The sequence below is a fragment of the Mus caroli genome, chromosome 8, assembly GCF_900094665.2.
Source record: "Mus caroli chromosome 8, CAROLI_EIJ_v1.1, whole genome shotgun sequence".
In the NCBI taxonomy this organism is placed as follows: Eukaryota; Metazoa; Chordata; class Mammalia; order Rodentia; family Muridae; genus Mus; species Mus caroli.
Window position 1 is genome coordinate 4625858 of NC_034577.1, and position 23413 is coordinate 4649270.

Consider the following 23413-nt stretch of genomic DNA (forward strand, 5'->3'; position numbering starts at 1 on the left):
CAAAACAACCCTGAGATTCTACCTCACACCAGTCAGAATGGCTAAGATCAAAAATTCAGGTGACAGGAGATGCTGGAGAGGATGTGGAGAAAGAGGAACACTCCTCCATTGTTGGTGGGATTGCAAGCTTGAACTTTAATCTTTTATACTCAGTCATCTCTCCTGGTGGGGCCTCGGGAGCTGTGGCCTCAGGAGCTAAGGCCTCGGGAGCTGCATGTGAGTAGCATTTTCAGTTTCACTAGTTTGCTTTTTCATCCTCATCACCATTTTCTGTATCAGCAGCAGGGGCCCTCCTCTGAGGAGCGCCTCCTTTGGTACTCTGGAGGGTGAACATAGGCAACACCAAGGATTTTCTTGAACTAACTCTCTGGGAGGTTTTGTTAGAATGAGATTTTTGGGAGGCTTTGTTAGGGTGAGAATGTGGCGAGCTGGCCATCCCCCGAGCCTGATGGCTGCCAGAGATGGCAGGGAAAGGGACCGGAGCCATCAATGGACCAGGGAAAACGGTCTGTCTTACAGTCTCCTGAAGAGAGGAGAGCTCTGTGGAGAGATAGGCAAACTGTTTATGTAAATTTTAGACGTCTTTAAGGTTGGAAATTTGTTTAGATCGCTGATTTTTGGCCTGTAAAAGGTAATCACCTTGTGGAGGCAGTGAAATGACCATGGGTGCACAAAGTTCAGGAGCGGTAAGGAGGGGACCTAGAACGTGCCACTGTGTTTGCAATGGGTGGCCAATCAGGGCTGCAATATCAGGCAGCCTCTTCCTCCAAATCACTCTCCTCAGAGAGACTTAACCGATCCTCATGAGGCTTCTTAAAAATGGGGTAGGTAAGCTTTGATTCTTGTAATTTTGGCTCACTGGATGCAGCTGCATTGGTGGGCAGTTGAGGATAGAGGGGTTGGACAGGCTTTTTTGGGGCGAACAGCCGGGTCCTCTGAGAAAGACATATCAATAATAACGGAGGGGCATGGTAAGGGAGGTTGCAGCAACTGTGGGTCTGCAATCTTTACAGAGGACATAGAGGGAGAAATTGATTTAAGGAATTCCTCAGCCAATGAAACAATCCTGCCTGCCTCAGCTGAGGATGACTTAATGACATCTCTAATAAGAACCCTATAACTAAAGGTCTGAGTAGGCACTGCCTCTGGTCCTTCTTTATTTAAAAGATCATTAAGATCATGTCCTACCTTTTCCCATTTAAGGGGATGAATCTCTGGTCCCTCTATTATGAACCATGGACAGACTTGGGAGACAAAGATAAAAAATTTTGTCAAGTCTTTCTTTTTAACTCTAACTCCTCTTTCCCTGAGAGAGGCTTTGAGATCCTTAATGAAGCGTGCCTCTTTAGAAAGGTTTTGGCCCATTTTATAGGACAGAGAAATGTAAACTCACCGAGGATGACTTTCTCTCATGAGCGGTGAGAGTGCTCCTCAAAACGACTTCGTTGCAGCGACCTTCTCAGGAAAATGGGCTCCATCTGGCTAGGGTCCGTACCTCGGGCCCCATGTTTGGGTGCCACTTGTCCCGACCCGTGGGACCCAGTTATTGGTGGGGGGAGGGGCTTGAGGGGGGTCGTGCCTGCAAAGGAAAACGGGCGAGAAAGAAGAGCGAGACCAAGTAAAGCAAGCCTTATCAAGGTCTGTTTATTGTGAGCAAGGTTACAGAATATAAGTGGTAAGAAGGAGGAAGTAAAGAGGGAGAAACTTGCCTGTGCCTCAGCCCAGGGGCCGGGGTGGTTCTGCAGAACTGCCCGGGAAGGTGCTATCTACTCTTAGCTCAGGGATCATTCTGTGGTTATTCTTGGAAAGTTTGCAGATACTATTAACTGATCTTGATGTTCTGACAGCTGTCATTTCAGAAGGTCAGAAGTTTCTGAAGAAAGGAGGGGAACTTTGGCTCACAGTACAATATCTGTCCCCAACATCTCTCCGCATATGGACACCAATCCCTTTTCCCTTTCCCTTTCCCAAGGAGACCACCCTTATTATGTCATTACCTCCAGGGAGCTCTATCATCACAGGGGAGATATAGATTCCAACACAGAAGTATTGTCAGAGGACACATACTCTCAGTTCACACCTGAGTCTTCTAGAGAAGCAGGACCAGTCTTAGGTGTATATTCCCCTCATTCCCACTGTGGGAATTTTCAGGCTTACCTCTTGAGGTCTTCAGGAGATTGGATTAGACCCAGGCACTCTGAGCGGTCTGTTCCATCTAAAGTCACTGAAAGAAAGGTATTGACCAAAAGTACAAAATCCCCGAACATCCATACCAGCACTAGTGTTTAAATAAACAACATTTTCCTACAGCCCAGAGATGTGGATGCATACATAAGTCCTCTGCATAGATCCACCCGATTTTTTTTTTTTTTTTATCTAATTCAGCCATCCTGTTACACCAATCACAAGGTATTTACCAGAATTCTTTTGGTTCTGCCTGGCATATGCCAGTCAATGTCCATTCTGACTGTGGTATAATTACAAATCCTACCCCCCCTACACACACACACACACACACACACACACACACACACACACAAACACACCACACTGCTGAAATCTTCAGGATACAGGAAAACAATTCTTCAACTTGAGAGCTGCTTTAATAGAACATTTGGTAGAAAACTTGGCTTTGATGTGTAATACCACAAACAGTTCTGCACTGTTCCAAGGGTAATACAGAAGAGCCCAATGGAGGACCAGCAACATAGCTCAGCAGATAAAATCACTTTGTCCATAAAACCAATAACCTGAATCCAATCCCTGGAACTGACATCCAGGTAAAAGAAACAAAAGATTCCGTAAAAACTGTCCTTTGACTGCTAGACTTGTGCTGTGACCATACATGTACAGCATGCACACATCAACATATAACAATAAATACTAAACAGAGATACAAATTTTAAGTGTGGTGACGTTTCTCCATTTAGATACTTGTCTTTTCCTTTGAGCATTGCTTTAGTACAGTGAAGGCTAATTACCTTAATTAATATTAATTCTTCTTAATTGATATTCTCTTGTAGGTTCTCAGGGAGCAAAACCCCTTCTCTTAAAGGCGCCACCCAGGAGGGAACACTGACCTACCACTGCCTCAGGTACCATACTGTCCTGAGCTCTTATTAGAAATACAGTAGCTTTTCTCCTAAGACTTATAATTAAAACCCAGTCATATGACCAAATGAAGACAGGTACCCCAGTAACTCTACTTAACCCTTGCAAGCAAGGCTTAGACTCTTTAGTCAAAATGGTGTAAAAGCTTAATATCATGAGTTTATTTGATATTTTATTAAACAGAATATATTTTACTTTCTGAGTACATGAAATACCTTTGAACTTGATGTGGATGAAAGCAAAGTAACAAACCTACTTTTCCTAATTATGACTTCTTTTTCTTATTCACTGTGCTGCTATTAACAGATTTGTATGTACCCTCCTAATATATCTGTATGTATATAAATGTGTCCTGTGCTCTTCCAACCATCTGGAGTGAAATGGCACATGGGTGGCAAACTGCTATTTTAAGCACTGAATGCATTATCTATAACTAAGCATGATTATCTCCTGCACTGTTAATTTCCTGCTGGGTCTGTGTAATTCTGGTATCTTCATGGTCCATGCACAACTGTGCAGCATCTTACATTAAGCAGCCATGTACATTAAGGAAGGAAACCAGAGTTTTCTTTTAATAGTATGTTAGCTACAACATTCTGGTGCCAGGGTTGCAAGACGAAGACCCCAGGAGGCTAGTAACGCACTGCTTGTAACTGAAGAATACCTGTTTATATAGCTGCTTCAATCAAGGCAAAGAAAAGCATCCAATTTGGCTTTTCGGCCATTAAGCATCATAGCCGGATATGGGAATTTCTTCTTGGCATTCCTCTCTGTTGATTTAAAACAAAGAAAGAGCTTTTTTTTTTTTTTTTTTAAACTGGACTCTTAAGTGGCTGCATCTTCTGTTTTACAGTGAGGTCAGCTGAGAACCATATGCTAAATGTGCACACTGTGAAGTACATCAGAGCCTGCATGTCCAATAAAGTGTTCATTTTGCAAACCTAGCAAAATGGCTGGGCTCAGGCAGAAGCCAGCTCTGAGGTTATTTCTGGTGAGAGGCTCCTGAGGTTCACCAAGCCTGGCTGGATGATAGCACAGGGCTCCTTCCCAATACAACAGAGTGCTGACACCCACTCTCTTCTTTCCCATGTTTAAAGAAAAATTGGTCTAAAGACCCCAGAAGGAATAGACAAGATGTTAAAGGATTTTTTTTTCATTCTTTGCCCTAATCCTCTCTGTGTGGCACTTTCATCCTACTTTAAGACAAAATGAAATTGAGTTATGTGACTTAAGGCCTTTTTCAAAAAAAAAAAAAAAAACCCTGTGTTCTACATTACATTTCCAGTACAGACTTTCCCAGGTTAGAAGTTAACCTTACATGCTCATCAAGGAAAATATCACAGACAGCAGGTCCTAGTCCATCTGAGTCCTGCAACTGCATAGCACTCTGCTCTCTATTCAGCTGGACAAATCAGGGACTTGGGCCCCATCTCCTCTCAGAGAACACGCAATCTAACCAATTAGACTTTCACTCTCCTTTCTGTTATATTTAAGAACATTCAGTCTTATACTCACAGTGAGAGAAAAATGGCAAACATGTCTGGGCTCATTCTGTGGGAATGCATGCATTTATCCCCTATGATGGCAAGTAGCCTTTTGTCCTCTTTGGTTTGCAAGTTTACCACAGCTTGAGGGTGAAAGCAAGCAGCTCCGCCTTGCTGGTTTGCATGTGTGTTCTTAACTATTTCTCACAGAAGCTGTGCAGGATGGATGCACTAATCTGCATTTGCCCTCACAGGGACTGATTGCATTTCTTAGATTTATAAGAGTGGAATAAAATGTCCATGGCCTTCCTATTCAGGTATGACACACAAATTAGAATTGGGTGAGGAGGGGACACTGGGAAGTGAATCCCAAATGCTGCTCTTCTACATGCCAGACCATTGTTCTGCAGCTAAGCTGCCTTGACCAATTTAAGATTTAAACCATAATTTTGGACAATTACCATTATAATTGGAACACAGATTCCCAATATTCTCTTATCCTGAGTCAAAGCAGTTCTAAAAGTTGTTTTAAATGGTACCGGTTATATAATAAGTATCTGCTAGTACTGAGTATGGTGAACTGATAAAAGACAATAACTAGAGGCTTGCTTACTGTCCAGCAGAGGATAAAGAAAAGTATTCCCTTGTTTAGGTTTAGAGAGATATGTTAAGGTTTACCAGCAAACTCAGATACTTTTAAAACATCCCACTCTAGAGTTTGAGCCCTTTCACCAAGTATGACAAATGTTTGCCTGGGCTCAGGTTCATTGAAACAAGCCAACAAAATTACAAATATTGTCACCTAAATATTATCCATTAAGCTAGGTGGAGTTGTACAGGCATGTAGTCTCAGCATTCAGGAGCCAAGGGTAGAAGGATCAAGACTCAAGCCCAGGTTACACAATGAAACTGATTCAGAATAAATAAATTTTATTTCATTTTAATCTTCCATTATACCAAACTACATCCTCGTTTGCCATGCAGTCATATACAACCAACATGTCATTCATATTTCTTGTTAAATCTTGAAGTACATGCAAAAATGAGAACCAACATGAGCTAAGACAACCTTTTGAACTCTCCTCTCTGGACAGTTTTGCACTCAGAATTCCAATATGGTCCTGCCTGCATGTCAGAACACATCTAAAGCTACTATACATAACATAAATTCAGTGTTGAGTATCCAAGAATGAGGAATAAGCCTAGTAGGATAGAATAGCCCTTTCTGGGTTCTATCACCAAAACCAATTGCTAGTTTCCAAGAAGCATCTACTCAGTATTTACTTAATGGGTGAGTTACTGTCGATGAATCGGTGAACAAAGTGTTTCATCAGAAATTCCATACTCTTCATGTTCTAACATTTTAATCAAGGTTTAAAAGAATGGATAGTCTGGGATGACCGTGTAAAACAAAGGTACTCAAGATTTCTCTGAATTACAGGATTGCCTACACACTGGAAACACAGCAAACACCAAATGAAGGAAGAGACAAACTGAACCTTGTGGAAAGGATTATTCATCTAACCTTATTTGTCCCAAGAGAGTTGTAGCGTAGACATAGACTCACCTTGTAAATGAATAGTTGGCTGCAGTAGAAAGAGAAGATAAGGCAAGCCTTGAGGCCCTGCCAGCTTTCCCACTGCCCAGCCATCACCTACTGAGTAACACATAATTGGTCTGGGAGACATGGAATGGGAGAGGTTCTAATTATGGACAAGCTAATGATGCCCAAAATAATTACTCCCGGAGCCTTTTGCATTGTGTGGTTTCCATTTTATGGTTTTAAGAAAAGAGAATGTGACATTCATCATGGTCAAGTCCAAATTCTTTCAAGATGATAGAAATGTAATACAACTTGACATGAAAGAATTCTACTCAGTGACTCCATGTGTACCCCTCCTGACAGACTCCGCAGCTCTCTTATTCCTGACGTGGATTCTTTGTGAGGCCTGTCAGCCATCTCAACCACCACACTGCATTTACTCTCCTTGAAAATACCCTGCTCTGACCTTCTTCATTTCCTCCCAACACTTTATATCTCCTAGAACACTACCCTGCCAGTTTTCTGTTTATCATCTTCCTGCTATTTTATACTTCCCGTGTGTCTCAGCAGCCTAATAGGATGCCTGCTCTAAGCCCACACCCCATGGAAAACCTCCTACAAGTTAGATTCCTTTCCCAAAGTGTTAAATGATAATGCACTCATTAATTCTGAAACTGTCTTCTATTTTTCTCACTTCCTCTTTTTGTTAATTGCATTGCGTCTAAGCTCAAACTTCCCAGGTTGCCACATCAGTATGCATTTTAAGTGTAAGATTGCTTTACTGTGTGTAGGGGGTAGGGGATCTCTACCGAAAGGAAGATGAGACTCTCCCTAGTGCCTTACTCCCACTCAAGACTGAGTAAGAAGTGCCACGAAACAGAAGGAGGGTATGTTCAAGGCGTCAGGCACTTCCTGATAAAGATAAAATGGCTCTCCAACTGGCAAGGGGGAAGAGCCTCCCACACTGAGGACCCGGGTTGATAAAGAAGCCAAAATATCTGGAATATTTTAAATGATCTACAGTAGAACTGCAGAAACTTTGGAGGGATGAGTCCCTTCCACCTTGTTTCTTTCTAAACAGATTACCTCATCATCCGGCCTTCTTACCCCACAGCTATGCTCAGTACACACTAGTGAGGCAGCTATGCTCAATGCACACCAGTAATGCAGCTATACAACGTACTTCAGGAAGAAAATGAAAAGATGTGAGATGACATATATGTACAAAAATGTCATAAAGAAGCCCAATATTTTGTACACTAACAAAATGGTTAATTCAGTGTGACCAGAAATAGAACTGGAGACCAATAGCCTCACATTGGATCACTTTTTGTGATCACAGACATTATATCAATCAGCTTCTTTATAAAAGCCTTCAATGGGCCTTCCTACTTCTTTGCTAACTCTTTAGTGCTTATCACAGACTCATTAACACAGAGTTGTCTTACCTACAAATATCAGTACACTTCTAACACTGTAGTGTGTTTTTGCATTCCTGTGTGTGTGCATTAATACGTGAATGTGTGTGAGCAAGTATATGTAAACGTGTGTATATGGAAATGTGTGATTGTGAGCAAGTATTGTGAGACTATGTATGTGTGTGTGAATATGTGTGGATGTGAACAAATATGTGTGTATGTGTGTGTGAATGTAAGTCTATGTGTCAGATTTATTGATATAAAATGAACATACAGTGAAACTCAAAAACCTTTATTATTCAGTTATAAGGACTATAATAAATTCACATTATTGTGACCATTATAAAATAAAGGTGCACACAGCTGCTGTGCCCCAGAGGTCCCTCTTATCTGGATAGCTGACCCCTTTCCTTAGTCTCAGAATTGGTAGGCAAAAGTAAATTTCCTTGTGCCATACTCTTCCCTCTCCAGTAATGTCATAAAATGCTTCTTACTGTATTCAGCCTTTTGTATGACATCGGAAGACATTACTACAATTGATAGAATTCTGGGATTCCAAAAGTGTCACAGAAAAGAGACTGAGAGACTGACATTCATGGTCAGAAAGTAAACAGCTGTGTAGAAACACCCTTCTACATCCAAGAAAGAAGACACACACCTTTGAAGAAGGTATCATAAATCATTGTGGAGATGATGGCTAACAGAGACAGAGTGGTGGCAGAGAAAGCAAAGAGAGAGAAAGTAAAGAAGCAGAGGAGAGAAGAGAAGACAAGAACAAGGAGAGGCAAATGAAGAAGGGAAAGAGAAAAGATACAGAGTTGGCAAAAGAGTGGAGGAGAATCAAAGGTGTTGTGCTCTAGTTGTGGCAGAGAAACAAATGACCAATATATCAATATACAACTTAAAGTGAGGCCATCAACGTGCTGAGGAAAGATAGACTTCTAGCTGTTGATTTGTGCCTCTCTCTCTCTCTCTCTCTCTCTCTCTCTCTCTCTCTCTCTCTCTCCTCCTCCTCCTCCTCCTCCTTATGGCAGCTCGTAGGGCATTGAATTGATATGTAGGGTTTGGTTTAATCTCATCTTTCTACTGTAATTTTCACTACGAGCTATGAGTAGTGGGGGATTATGGTACACTGTGACTACCTCGATGGCAAGGACTTTCATGCTCATCATCAAATCTCACCCAGAGTTTCCCACAGTGCCTCATGCGGAGTAGATGCTGGCAGATGTATGCCAAGTATCCTTGAATGAGTAAACAGGTTAAGATGCAGACAATAGCCTACTCAAAAGCTAGTTCTGAACCAAGATTTTCAACACACACATGTTATTATAAAATTCTTTAGAGAACTATTTTCATCCCCTGCCTTGTATTAGTTGATCCCCCCTTTGGCCATTGAGTTCATGTAAACAATCAGATAACCCAAATTAGTTCACAGTGGAAACAGATCAATAGTAGACATAGACAGAAGAGTGCACCTCTGAGAAAATTGGATCATTGTGGTTTGTGGACTATGAAATTACAGAACACCACCAGACATATGCCATGGATTTTCATGTGATGTCCCTTCAGCAAGGCACCATTAATTTCTAGAACTCGGTGAATGGAGACACCACAGACAGCCATTTGTCTTGATGGTCTCCAATTACATTATTGCTACATTCATAAAAATAATGCGTGTGACCCACCATCAATTGGCCATGCACAAGAGGCAGCTTTCAGCTCCTGCAAGTTCATCTACTAACTTGATGAAGGCATCCAGGACAAGCTGTGGTCAAGAAATACCTGAGCCCAGGAAGGATGTTTCTTATTGTGGATGAAGTTATAACTACCTTCTTCCATACTTAACCCCTATATGGCTGATAGACTAATTATAAGGCTTTCACTGTGGGAAGATAAAGAGGGTTGAAAGTCTAGCTTCTCCTTGAGCTAACTAATCAAAAATGAAGTCTATTTCATCCTTTCTGCTTCTTTGAAATGTACTGTTAGAAAGTAGGTTCTTAGGAATTTGATTTATCAGGCAAGACCAAGACCTTTTTAAAATCCTAGGTTTTCTCTATAAAGGATCTTGTAGGAAAATGATCTCTCCATCGTTTCTGAAAAGCTCAACTCAGAACCTCTCCATGTGGGTTCATTGTGATACATTTAACAGATGAAGGTAGACACTGATTTAATGTCCTATGCCCTTCTAAGAAGGAAACTGGCCACAAAGATCCACTGAAAAGGTAGGGAATGGGGAGTGTCCTGTGATTGACAAGATGCAGCTATGAGCCTAGAAGAATGACAAGCTGGAAATCACCAGAAGCTAGGAAGAGGCCCCGAAGTATTTCCCCGTACATTCACGGATAGTATATACCATAGTTAACCCCTCCATTTCAGACTGTCTTCCAGAGATGTGGAATAATAGATCTGTAATGGTCAAGCTATCAAACAGTGTGCTCAGTCATAGAAGTGGAAGAAAATAACCTGAGGATTAGCCTTAAAGATCACCAGAGCCAGGTGTCAACAGCCAGGCTCTGAAGGATTTGATAAAGTATCTCACTATATAGCCCAACTAGCTTGGAATTATCTACATGAGATCTAACTGTTCTGCCTCCCTAGTGCTGGGATTAGTAGTGTGTGCAGCCATTCGTAGTATCTCTTTATGTCCTTTATTGCTTTGTGTTCTATGAACTTATTCTGGCTTAGATAATAGATACCTTGTTTTAAGTATAGATTAAAATAAATTTATATGAGAATCTTCTTCCTATATCTAGAAAGGAGTGAAAAATAACTGAATCTTGTTTTGGGAAATGAGGAAGCGGTTCACAATGTGTTCACAAGAAACCTAAAATCCAAATTACTTCTACTATATTAGTATCCAGTAGAGTCTAATATAGACATTTGATGAAGGTAAAAATGGCTTTTAAAAACAAGCATTCTAGTGCAGTTCTAGAAATATGACATTCTATGTAAAAAAAAAAAAAGCACATTTATCTGCCTTGGCTTGTTATAAAAATATCATAGCTTCCATTCTGGTGATAAAATCGGGTGTCTTTCCTGTTAGTGTCTAATAACAGAGTTCGTGTGGAACTACCAGGCTCTACATTTTAGGCAACCACACTCCATGGTTTAGAGTGCTTTGTCTGCAGATCTGCTTAGAGTCAAGCTCCTCACCACTGTTCCATACTTGTGTGTTTGCAAGGAAGTCAAAAATTTGTAAAGTTCCAACATCAGTGTTCCTACTAACTTTCCGTGGAAGGCGTAAGTATTCAAAGTTTGGAACAGAATGATCACCTTCCCATCCTGTAAGTGTTAAAGAGGTTTTCTTTAAGAAATAAAAGTAGCCCCCACTAAACCCTTGGGCATAGATTGGCACAGCTTGGACAATCCAGTATGACCCTGTCTCAAATCAAAGAGTGAGAGGAATTCTGGAGATATAGCTCAATGGCGGAAGGCTTTCCTAACATGTGTGAAACCCTATATTGAATCTCCAAGATTTCAAGAAAAGGAAGGAGCTCAGGGAGGAAGGGGTGGGGGCAAGAAGTAAGGATACTAACACCGTGACAGCAATGGAAACTGGGTGAAAGAGAAACACAAAGACCACTTGAAATATTGGATTGCCATGAGTACAGATCTCTTAGAGGCATCAAGCTGAAGCAGAGACAGGGAGCATTGCATACAAGGTAACTTGGCTTCAAAGACACTATAAGCATACTAATTCGCCCTATCATTTTATCCATCCACCTCTCCTATCTGTCCTGAAATGTCTCTTCAGAAGCTGCTGAAGTTAGGCATTGACTTTCCCTTTAGAAACTGGGGGGAACCATAGTAAAGAAATATAGACTTTGAAATAGTGGGTCATTGTCTCTTCTGTTATTAAATTTGTTGTCTGACCATTGCATGCCTAGGTAGCATGTTCAGATGACTGTCCGCCTCACCCTCTTTCATTTCCCTCTTGCCACTGCTATCCACCATTATCCCGATGCATCCCTTTCTCACATTTCTTTCTTCTCGTTTTTTGACCCATTTGAGTTAACCAGGACCATCTGTGTGATGTTGGGTTTGAAGCTGTACCTTTGAGCACAGTTAGCTCATCAGTAGGTACACAACTGAAGACACTGTCTGCTCCTCCCCCAGAACTAATCAGTAGCTTATAGTTCAGCAGGGATGGGTAAGATAACAAGGGGCCCTCTCCATTTATAGTTGACTCTTGGCAAACACTGCTGGTGTGAGAGCGTGATTTTTTTGGTTGTGGAGCACATGAAGATAGTGTTTCAGAGCTCTTCTCTCCTTTGCTATCTCTTGGAGCTTTCATTACTCCCTTCCCCTCTGAAACATCATTCTCTGAATCTTAAAGGTGAGCACATGACTGTCCTATTTAGAGATGAGCCCCCACCATCACTTGATCTTAGCAGCTTGAGCATCCATGTATCTCACCTTTCACCAACATTCGTTTTGAATTTTCTCTGATTAAGACTGAAGCAACCATTGTTCATGCTTACAAACGTAAGTATTTAGAAGGCAGCTTCGAGCTTCATCAGTTTAGCCAAACAACGGTAGGAAGCCTATGCCCTAGGTTCTATAACATCCTCCATCATGGGTTTTAGTGTTCTGCCTTGTAGAACTTGTCTCAAAACTAATCAGTGAACACCTGTTTGCCCCTGTAAAAATTGTACCACTACTGTTCAAGTGAGAATATCTTGCCTGGCAGGGAGTATAGTGGTTCGTAGGGTTCAAACTGGGTAAAACAATTGAAGCCCTTTGTTAGCTAGCAGACTGAATTCTACCTTTAAGCACTATGAAAGCTGGCCAGCAGGGAGACACCTTCCAACTTAGTTCCTGCTTCCCTTCTGTGTCTTGAAACAAGGTATGTGATATTATAAGCAAGAAGAAACCATCAACTAGTTGTGGTGAGCAACCAAAATGAATGTCAGGAGCTTGTATTGTTTTGGATGTTTCTGGTACCTCTGTAACCAACACCTCATAAGGAGGTACCCAACACCTAGCATTGGGATTTTTGTTCAGTAATCTGTTAGATGCAGCATAATTCAGCCATGTAGGCTATGGCCCCTCTGATTCTCATATAGTTTAGGTGTCTCAGAAAGTCAAACAACGTTTCCTTGTGGATTTTTCAAGCAACTTTTATTTAACCTTCCTCCCCCTCCACCTCCCTCATCCCTGTACCATCACCCCTTTAAAAAATTCCTTCTTCAGTGTCACCCCTCTTAGCTTTGTCACCTAGGTTCTGCTATATTCCCTCCCCTGACACCTTCACACCAACAAACCTCTTATAGTTTTCTGGCTTCCAAGTTAAATACACAAATCTAAACCTTTGAAACTATGAGAGAGAACATATCCATTTGTCTTTCTGGGTCTGGGTTACCTCATGCTGTGCAAATTCTCTCTTCCTGAAAAATTCATAATTTCTATGAATTTTTGTGAAAAAATTTGCTTCTTTTTACAGCTGAACAAATTTCCATTGGGAATATGTACCACATTTGCAATACTCATTTAACCATTGATAGACATCTAGTCTAACTCTACTTCCTAGCTCTTATGAATAGAGCAGCACTGAACATAGTGACCATGTACCTATGTAGCAGGATACAGAGACCTTTAGGTATATGCTTTTGAGTGGGTTGGCTGGGCTATTTGGTATTTCTATTCTCAGCTTGGCGAAGAACCTTTGCACTGACTGCTATGGTGTCTGGGCCAGTGCATACCCCCTCCAACAGTGAATACAGGTTATTCTTTCATTCTATCCTTCCTCTCCAGCACTTGTTGTCATTTGATTTCCTAGACTTCCATTCCAACTGGGATGAATTGAGATCCCATTTGCATTCCCCTGGTGGACAATGATGGTGAAACTTTTCTAAATATTTAGTAGTCATTGTGTTTTTCTCTTAAGTGTTCTATTCATATCCACAGCAGAGTTTTGTTTTAATTAGCTTGTTTTGTGTGTACTCAGTCTTTTAATGTTAGTGTGCATTCTGGATAGCAATCCTCTGTCAGGTATATGGCTGGTGAACAGTTTCTCTCATTCTATAGATTGACTCCATTGGCACTTTCCTTTGTAGCACAGAAGCCTTTTCATTTCATGAGGCCCATCCATCAGCTGTCAGCCTTGTCTCCTGAACAATGCAGCCTTGTTTCAGAAGTCTTTGCCTATATCTTTATCCTATAGAGAATCCTCTGCATTTCCCTCTAGCTTTATGTTAAGACCTTGGGAGGTGATTTTATGCAGGGTAAGAGAGAAGGATCTATTTGGAGTTACACACACACACACACACACACACACACACCCTGTGCTTGCTTCTCCAGCATCATTTGTTGAAGATATTTTTTTTCAACATGTCAAAAACTCAGGCTGCTGGCATTCTGTGGGTTTGTGTCTGGGTATTGTACTCTCTTCCGTTGATTTAGGTGTCTACTTTTGTGTAGTGCTGAACTGCTTTCACTACCGTGGCTCTGTACTGTAGCTTTAAGTCGGAATAGTAACTCAGACTGTTTCAGATTGCTCTTTTTGCTAAAAGTTGTGTGAATTTTAAGATTTTTTTTCCTGAGGAAATTTAGATTAGGATTGGGTTAAGTCTGTAGGAGGATTTGATAAGATGGCCGTTTTCAGTGCTGATTCATTGAGAAGAACAGGTCCTTCTAGTATCTTCCTCAAGTTTTTTTCTTTGTGTTTTGTTGTTGTTTGGTTTTTTGTTTGATTGTTTGCTACCTTACAGTTTTTTTTCTAGGAGTTCATTATTTCATTGCATAAGTTCATTCCAAAGTAATTTTTGATTATTATAAATAAAACTGTTTCCTTGATCTCTTTGTCAGTATGTTTATCATTGATATACATGAATGTTCTGATTTTTATACATTTTAAGTTTGTATCCTGCAGTCTTCTGCAAGTGTTCATAAATTCTAAGAGTTTTTTTACATCTATAATCATACCACTTTGAAGTAGAGATATTTTTACATCTTTCTTTTTTATTTTTATCCCTTTTGTTTTCTTCTCTTATCAATCTGACTACGATCAACTGGATCTTATTCAGATCGAGTAGAGAACTGAATAAGAATGGGGACTGTGACTACCATGGTCTTATTACTAAGTGTAGTGGAAGCACTTCAAGAGTTTCTCCGTTTAGCATGATGATGGTTTGTCATATAGAGCCTTTATTGTGGTTAGACAGGTTCTCTCCATCCCTAGTCTCTCAAAGGTTTAGTAATATTGATATTTGGAAGAACATTATTGTTTCAAGATTCTTACAATGAAAATACTTTTGTGGATTTCATAAATCCAAGATTACGAGAAATATCCCCAAGGGGCTGTTTCAAGTGAACACAGGACTACCCTTATGACTCAGTGTACTGTGTATGGTCCCAATAACAAAATACCATGTTGGCAACTTGATTGCAGCACATTATTTACATTTCAATGGCATCACATTATGTTTATTCCTAGATGTTCAAATGTGAGTTTAATCAATTAGGTTTGTATTTGGGGGTACAACTCTACTTGAAATAAGTGTCTGGACGTGACTTCCTACTCATCTATGGAGGTACATCAGTAAACATCAAACAGAACTGGACAGAAAAATCCCTGTACAGTATTCACATCCAGCTACATGGATTATCTGCACAATGATCCACAGACCATTATAAGTGACTGTGAGTGAAAGTACCAATGTGAGCCATGATTTCAATCCTAAAGGCAGCTAAAAATCAAGACTTTTTTTTTTTTACTTATTCTGGTATCTTAGATATACAAATTAAACCCCAGGAATGACAACTTTATACTTTGGGTTTTATTTCCATCCTGGTACATGCCTTTGTATGTCTTCTTTGTAGGGTTCCTCCAGTTGCATCTTGGTTTATGAGTCTCCCACTGTTTGATTTTTTTCCGTTACCATTTATTAGACCATTGATAGCAACCAACCCCTTAGCACATTAGATCTCAAAGAACAATGCTGGTTTCCAACAGCTATTTTTTTAACAAAAGATACAGACTTCTCTATTGCTCATTTTCCCATGTTTTCTTTATAATGAGCACAATAAAAAATATTCTCCTTAACAAAATATTAAAAAGAAGAAAAATCCTTGAACAATAAAAAAAAAAGTCAAAATGTAAACATGGCAGGGGTGCAAGTGAATTCAGAGCCAAAAGTAAATAATCAGCTGATTTGTAGAAGCTAGAATTTGAAATGAACACAACTGAACTGGTATTTTCAAGCTGAACATATGGTATCTTACCCTTAATAAATTGGTGTTAATATCAACAGCAAAAATTCAGGAGAGAACATTCACTTGAAACCAAAACCAAACTGCAAAGAAGGAAAAATAGACCAAAGAAATGCAGCAAGCTCAAACTCGGGATCTGTTCCTTCTGTGCTTGTTAGGTAAACAGGAAAAAAAAAATCAATGGTGTTCTGATGAGTGCAAAACTCATATAAAGGGGAGTTTTCAGGCAGGTATAATTGATGCAAGTGAATGATATATAAAATGGCACCTTTATCTTGTTTAAAGGATCTCCTTTATGTAAATAATCCTCATTTAAGTGGATTTTAAAGAAACAGCTCTGAAAAAGAGAAACCTTGAAATACCAAAAATCTGTCTCCAGGTTGGAGGACAAATCTCCCACAGAGCACAGTTTACCTGCCACCTGATGTCTGAGTTCGTTCATTTGCAAATAAATCTAAAAAGTAATAAGTTACCTTTGAGAGTTGAAGAAACACTGGAAGACTAAAGGTGAGACTTCTGGCCAAACACATGTCCTCCTACTAGCCACTGCACCTAGAAACACACATTACAAAACATACTGAATATATTAATGTATCAGATGGAGCCAAGTATCTTAGTTAGGGTTTCTATTGCTGAGATTAAACACCATGACAAAAAACAAGTTGGAGCAAAAGTTTTATTTCAATTATATGCCCAGTAATAGTTCATTCCTGAGGACAATCATGGTAGAAATCAAGGAACCCTAGGGCCTCTGAACTAAAGCTGAGGCCATGGAGAAATGCTGCTTACTGGCTTGTTCTCCAGGGCTTGCTCAGCCTGCTTTCTTATGCGCTGAAGACCACCAGCCCAGGGATAGAGGGTACTTCCCATCTCTAAGAGATATTTTCTCAATTGAACTTACCTCTTCTAAAATAACTCTAACTTGTTTCAAATTGACATAAAACTACCCAGCACACTAGCCAAACTATTAAAAGATCAGAACAAAATTGGAAGGTGTGTACATGTGTACATACACTGAGAGAGTAGGTTTTTTTTTTAATTCAGCAATATTTTCTATGGCTGTACTTGAATTGGCTTCCCCCCCAAAAAAAAATCATATTCGTAGGAGATGATGGATTGTGAATGCAATCAGCACTCAGAAGGGCGAAGCAAGGAAGCTAGGGACAAGTTTGAGGTCAGCTTAGGCTACGTAATGAAGGCCAGCACAGCAGAGACTGTAGAGCCAGACCTAGCTCAGAAAAAAAACATGATGACATTAATTAATCAAATCCAGCAAGGGCCTAACATTTTGTGAAGGTTTCCTGTATTATCCTCCTTTGAACTTTCATGTTTCTGTAAAACTAACTTTCTTTCCAAGAAGAATTGCATACATTTAAAATTCATTTTCTCCTACACGAATCAAATACAAATTTAACCAAAACTACAGTAAACATTACGCATGGCCAAGAAATTGGAAAATTACTTGTTTAATTAAATGTTGTTTATGTCGAAATATTTCAAAGGCCTGCACACAGCTTGGATTCTGAAAGCCCATGTTGGACAGGAGCTGACTCGGGTGCAGGAGCATGTGCCAGAGTTTACTCAAAGAAGTATTTACTCCCTCTTTGGAAACTTCAGTCTCTATGTTAATAGAATTCAAGGAAGGCTACCATAATATCATTGTCACAGGACCACAGGTAGAATGTGTAAAATGGCTCTATATAGAAAGGCCAGACATATAATTGCGTTATGTGACTTTTGTCTAGATTAGCATTCTTGGCTTATATGTATGAATCATAAATAATTAGATTATATCAAAAACAAAAGTAAAAGGGACATTAACCTTTTTTTCCAATGAAAAATCTTAAAAAGATGTAACATGATGGCATTTAGGTAAATCCAGAAATATGAAGTGGCATTACTGCTGAAGTCAGGAGTACAGAATCCAGAAATATTCTAAGCAATTACTGACTGAACTCTACATACTTTGTGTTTTATGTAACCATGGGATAATGGTGATTTAAACAAAATCCTTTTTCTACATAAATCTCAAATGACCATGGAGTATGAGATAGAAACACTTCAAAACTGTCCATATTCAAAAGGCATCAGTAAGGTCTAATATCATGTGAGCGGAAACTCTGACCTCAGCCTATAGTTTTATAAAAATTATATTATGAATAAAATACATTAATCTCTATATGACTTTTTATATACTTTATTATATGAGCAAAAGGATAATGCAGCCTTGGAATACCAAAGTGGTGATTGGGCCAGCCTGCTGGATACAAGCCTGTCCTAAGCACAGGAGGATCAAGACACAGATAAAGAACTGACTTCCAGCCCTGGCAAGGATGAGGGACTACTCTCTCACATACATCTGGGAGATAAGCACAGGACTGCAGCTTCCTTTGAAATGTTTAAGGCATTTCTTTTTAAATTAATAGTACTTAATATTCTCTGTTTTCTCCTTTAAAAGCTAGTCAGCACAGAAGGTTTGCCAGGTATACCTGAAAGCCTGGTGTCAATATGCAGGACCCATAGAAAGGATCAATGTGAGAAACATGTATGTATAACCCCAGCACTCCTACAAGACAGAAGGCAGAGAAAAAGAATGGCTGGACAGTCACAGGCTGGCAAACTTGGAAAATGCAGTGCAGGAGTAGAAACACGAGAGTCTCTTCCTTGGAAAAAGTAGAAGGATAAAACTGAGCCCTAAAATGTCATGGCTCCATATGCATTCTGTGGCATGCACACACACACGAACATACACACATACACATACATGCACAGACACACACAAACACATACACATGAACACACATATACATGCATTCACATACACATGCACACACACTTGCCCACACATGCACACATACATAAACAAATACACATGCACACATACACAAACGTTCACACACAAACACATACACATGCACACACACATATACACACACATGCACACATGTACATACATATACAAACATTCACACACAAGCACATACACATGCACACACAGACGTGCACATGCACACATACACAAACATTCACACAGAAACACATACACATGCACACACATATACATGCACACATGCACATACATATACATTCACACACAAGCACATACACATGCACACACACACATGCACACACACACACGTGCACACACATACAGACTTATTTTTAAAAGAACATTTACTTTTATTCATTTGGTGTGTGTGTGTGTGTGTGTGTGTGTGTATACATTGAGGTCTTGCAGGATGATTTAGTGAGTAAAAGCACTTTACCAAGCTAGACAACCTGAATTTGAGCCCTAAGACCCATATGGTGGCAAATAATAAGTGACTACTTCAAGTTGACCTCTCGCCTCTATACCCATAGCATGGCATGTGCGCGCGCGCGCACACACACACACACACACACACACACTCCAAAATAAACCATACACACAAAAATAAATACATGTTAAAATGTTGATACATCTATGTAGATAGATGTTGAAAATGAGTTGTGCATACATATGTGCATGTGTACATCAAAGGAAGCCTATTATTGCTCAATAAAACAGTAGTAAGCTTCAAACAGGGTTTTTGATTACCCAGTTAGCAGCATTTTGTTGTATAAAATACTACATGATAACAGCTTATTTTAATTTCCAGGTGTATAGAAATAAACAATTTGAAGGATAATGGCAAAGGCAGCCATGAGACAACTGAAATTGATGTAACAATAGGCACGATGGCGTTTTAACAACCAACCCTAGCACAGCTGAGGAAACCCGAACCACTCACCAAGTCACCAGGTGAAATCTACCCAACGGCCCAAACCTCATCAGCAGAGCAATGATCCCTTGGCAGTGCCGAACGGAACTGGACAGGCTTAGGTAGCGTGGAGGGTATCTTTGTCACAGCTTTCCGAGAACACCCTGGACCAAATGAGACTAGAGGGTCACCAAATGCAGTGAAAAAGTGCAGTGAGTGTGAAACATGTTTTGTCTTGTGGACTGACTCTGAACAAGCCCGAGTTATAAGTCTCTGGCCCACCTGAATGCTTCAGAATTTTTTCTTGTTAAATGTTGGGCTGTGTCTAGTTTTTTGTTGTTATTTTTTTGTTTGTTTTGTTTTGTTTTGTTTTGCACATTCAGGCATAGAAAGCTAAAATAAGTGGTGAAAATAACAATATATGCATCATTATTTCTCAATCGGTTTTACTGACCTGTCGTCTTAGTCGGGTATGTTGGGAAATCATTAACAAATGAAGGCGCTCCTCTATAAGGACAGGTCTTGGTGGCTTAATCTATCTCTCTCTCTCTCTCTCTCTCTCTCTCTCTCTCTCTCTCTCTCTCTCTCTCCAATATACAGTTGTTTGTCTCTGTATTATTTGCCATCCAACTGCAGGAGAAAACTTCTCTGATGATGGCTGAGCAAGACTTTGATCTAGGAAATATTTCATCACTGTTTCTTTTTTATTGGATATTTTATTTACATTTCAAATGTTATCTTCTTTCCCAATTCCTCCCCCTAAGAAACCCCTTATCCCATCCTCTTTCCTCCTGCTTCTATGAGTGTGTGCCCCCACTTAACCCACCCACTTCCACCTTCCCACCCTCACATTCCCCTATACTAGGGCATCAAGCCTTCATGGGGCCTCTTCTCCCATTGATGCCCCACAAGGCCACCCTCTGCTACATATTCGGCTGCAGTCATGGGTCCCTCCATGTGTACTCCTTGGTTGGTGGTTCAGACCCTGGGAGCTCTGGTTGGTCGATATTGTTGCTCTTCCTATGATGTTGCAAACCCCATTCAGCTCCTTACTCCTCCATTGGGGATTCAGTTCAACAGAACAGTGGTATTTAGTTTTTCCCTAGGTTCATGACCTATTTGCTCTTTGGTTTTTGGCACCCAAGCAGTCAAGCATGGATCCCATCTCATATAATGATCCTTAAATCTAAGCAGATAGTGGTTGTTGACTCCAAAGATGTTTGTGAAATTATTGTACCTATGTACGGTGCAGACACGTCACCAGCTGTCAGTGGAAGGATTTGTATCATTGGTATTGTGAAGAGTACTTTCCAAGTACCTTGAATATTGGTACTCACTGACCAGCCACCCTGGCCTACTCAATGAGAGACCCTGACCCAAAAGCCAGCAAACAAATTACAAAAAGGTGGACAATGCCTGAGAAAGTCCACCTGAGGTTTTCCTTCCACACGGGGGTTGGGGGGGGGCGTTGAGGAGGGAGAGGGGGAGAGAGGAAGAGAAGGAGAGAGACAGAGAGACAGAGAGACAGAGAGACAGAGACAGAGAGAGCATCCTTCTCTAACTAGCAATTTTATACCTTTCATCCTATATAATCTTAATGTTTCAGATTCCAACAGACTCAGCATCCTAAGTAAATTGCCTTCTTTTATCCAAGAAAGATTCTGAACTTCCTACAGCTTTGTTAACCTTCACAAATGGAGTCCATGAGCAGATGAATCCCTTATCTTTATTTTGCAAAATATATGAAACCCATCGATTTCAATACCAAGTAAATGATCCCAGCTCCCTTTACACATTCTCATCCAAATGACAAATCCATGGTGTCGAATAAGGAAGGGTGGCCCACTATGATATTTACTCCAGGCTCTGAGTAAAGCTCACTCCCCATGTGCTGGTCACAATTTTATCTTTCTGGTCACTGGCAATACAGTGGCTCAAATTCTCTTAGATTCTATAAACATTATGTGCAAATATTTGCAAAGCAATTTCATCAGTAGTGGGCACTGGAGACATTCGGCTGATCACACACAAGAATATCAAAAGATCATATGATTTGTAAGCCTATTTTATTTAAATAGTGTATCTAAATTGCTAGTAAACACGTTTGCCCAAACACGTTTGCCTTTGCACTAAGATATCATCTCCATTGTGGCTGGAATTGATGTCTATATTAAATAATGTCTTGTTTCAACAATTTGCTTTCACAGTAAAACAAGTGTTTAGGCAGATGGACCACAAGATACAAACAGACTAGGAAGTGTGCTTTCAGACTGGAAAAGGCTTTATTTTATGGCTACCACCATCTAAACCTTCAGAAGGTGAGAACCAAAATTATTGATTTCTGGTGACTGTTCCAAAACCACATATACAAGGGAAAATGATTCATTTATTCAAATGAGAGTAAATGGGCACTTTTCCGGATCAGGCTCACTGTCCTGCCCGATGACATACCTGAGGACCAGAGGATTCTGAACTCTCTGTTCTTCCACCCTAGTTCCTTCATCACCTAGAATCTGCTTTTTTAGACAGGTCTTTTCTCTGGAGGCTTCAAGGATGTTATTCTGTAGTGTTTCGTGTCCTTCCATATAGACCAACCTTTGCACACCACCCCAATCCACTCCAATGCTTCTTGCATCCTAGCCTCTGCTGTGTTAGCAGACGTCTGTCTACTTTCTTCTCTCTTTTTTACAACCTACATCTTCCATGGAAGGAAGCTACATTCTTCTTTGTCCTATATCTTCAGACTTTCATTTCCAGGCAAGTTCTCCAAATTAAATGCATCTAGTTGCTGGTGGAGATTCTCAGCTGAGTCTTTGAGGGCTTCCACCCCAACGATTCCACACCAAGGTCACCAGCTTCCTTTTTACTGCCTTCCCACACCTAGACACATTCTTCTAGTCACGAGCCCCCAGAGTGTAAGTATATGGAACACAGGGGGCATTTTAAACTCATACCTGAATACATTGTATGACAGGAAATATTATTGATCAACAAATTCTTTTAGGAAGTTTTACAAGTGAATTTTATAATAAGAAAATTAGGATAACAGACAACATCCCAAAACAGAACAAGAAATTTTAGAACAATAGGACAATACCAAAACCAAGTATTTGTGGTTGTCATTGTGGTTTTCATTATTGTTTTTGTTGTTTTGTTTTGGTTTTGTTCTTGTTTTTCTTTTTGGTGGTGGTTTTGAAAAGGGGGACAGTAAGGAGATGTGACTGTGGGATGGTGGTGGTGGTGGCAGTTGTACTTGTTGTCTGGTTTTGAGAGGACAAAAATAAAGAGGTGTCTGTGGGAGGTTAAGCTTGCAGAGAATGTCACCAATACCTGGTAGCAAGCAGGCATCCAAGAAGTCGATGCTCAGTGACTTCATGAGCAAATGTTCTTAGGAAGCTGGATTCGCTCTTTAAACTTATAGCCGAATGACTGACATATTTAGAATTTCTAATTTTGCTAGTGAATCCCTTTAATCAAGATGTGCAAAAGGCAGTTCAGGGTACTGTTATCAGGAGGGAATAGATGGTATAAGATATCAGAACTGTACATGTACTTATTCCTGACTCAAAGTTTCTATGGCATTAGAAAGGCCATGTACCTTTCTAACCTGCAGTCCTCTCATTTGTAAGGGGTATAATCATCCTTAATTTGCATAGCTAGGTCTACACCAAGAAATTTCATATGTGTATGTGTGTGCTTCAGCAAGTACATCACCCAGAGTTGGAGGAAGATTACAAATTTCACAACAGGAGGTACCTGAGGACAGGCACATTTGAACCTCTTGAAACTCAAGAAGAATGAAGACCAAAGTGTGGACACTGTGCTCCTTCTTAGAATTGGGAACAAAACACCCATGGAAGGAGTTACATAGACAAAGTTTGGAGCTGTGATGAAAGGATGGACCAT

General features: G+C 40.2%; 1 long non-coding RNA gene across 1 annotated transcript in view; it reads right to left on the minus strand.

Annotated features, from left to right (window-relative positions):
- LOC110300944 overlaps positions 1-23413 on the minus strand; it is a 415664-nt gene that overhangs the window by 82840 nt on the left and 309411 nt on the right. The window contains exon 3 of the long non-coding RNA XR_002378648.1: positions 3776-3881. This is a non-coding gene — a long non-coding RNA (uncharacterized LOC110300944). The remainder of the gene's footprint in view (positions 1-3775; positions 3882-23413) is intronic.